The sequence below is a fragment of the Capra hircus genome, chromosome 12, assembly GCF_001704415.2.
Source record: "Capra hircus breed San Clemente chromosome 12, ASM170441v1, whole genome shotgun sequence".
Lineage (NCBI taxonomy): Eukaryota > Metazoa > Chordata > Mammalia > Artiodactyla > Bovidae > Capra > Capra hircus.
In genome coordinates, this window is record NC_030819.1 from 56,534,314 (window position 1) to 56,535,624 (window position 1,311).

Sequence of the window (1,311 nt, forward strand, 5' to 3'; positions counted from 1 at the left end):
TTCTTGCCTTTCAGTCATTTGCCTTTTAAACAAGAAGGTAAATCTATAATGTTAGGTGGTAATAGGAAATAGATGTGGTTGACTCTTGTTGTTTGGTAGTTCTGTAAAGTTGCCGTGAACACTACATTAGCAATTACTGAACCACTGCTCCTGGTGGGAATACAGATAGCTTCCTGTGAACCTCTGCTTACAACATCATCATTTGATCAACAAATGATGTTTTTTGTGTCTTTCTGTTTAAAGATACCTTATGTAATAGATATTATTGCTTCACTAACGTTGAACCCAAGGCCAACAGTGCTGTAGCTCATGCCTGAATGGAGCTTGTCCCACACACATGTTTTCTTCCATAAGACACATCACATCTTCCTTGAGCTTGGGAACAGGAGATAGGACTTGAGCACCATGCTTCAGGGCTATTTTAAACCACAAAATAACCAACAAAAAGCACGAAAAATGTCCATGAGACGTTGGGTCCATGCCAGCAGTCCTTGAAGTCTGGTCCTATCCAAGATGTACATGAGCATGTTCAGTTCACGCCAAGTGATCTGTACCACACATCGAGGACCTTGTGGCACAGACCAGATGTTCTGCAAGGGACTCAGATTTTTTCACTGCTGTGTACACATCCACAAATGACCACAAAAACACTGCAGGTATTGGTTTTTAGGGTTACAAATTTTAGCAAGTAGGCAAATTCACAAATGCAGACTTGATAAATGTCAGATGGTACTAAATGCTATGGAGAAAAGTGATGGGCAGATTATTTTAGACCAGGTGGACTTGGCGGGAGGGGTGGCATTTGAGCAGGTCCTTCAGTGAAGTTAGGGAATTGACCACGTGACTGATTCAAGGGCATTATCCAGGAAGAACAAAAGCCCTGAGGCGTGAGGGTGCTTGGCATCATTGAGAACAGGGAAGAGCCCAGTGTGAACAGTGAGCAAGGGAAGGGGAATTAGAACATCGGGTTAAAGAGGTTGGCAGAAACCAGATCACGTATGGTCTCCGAAAATAACAGGAAGCCACCAGAATTTTCCAGACAAGGGAATGACACAATCTAGTCAAGAGGTTTTAAAAGGTCACTGGCTATGGTTGTCAGAATGGAAGTGCTAGTTTATGACAGTCTCAGTTCAGACAGCTGTGGAGGTGATAAACAGCTGGACCACTGTTGCATTTCAGGGGTGGAGCCAAAAGGTCGAGTTGATGGTCGACTGTGGGGTACAAAGAGGATGCAAAGAGGGAGCTCAGATTTTGTTGCCTGAACACATGAGTGGTTCTGTCTACTGAGATGGGACAGACTCGGGAAGGAAA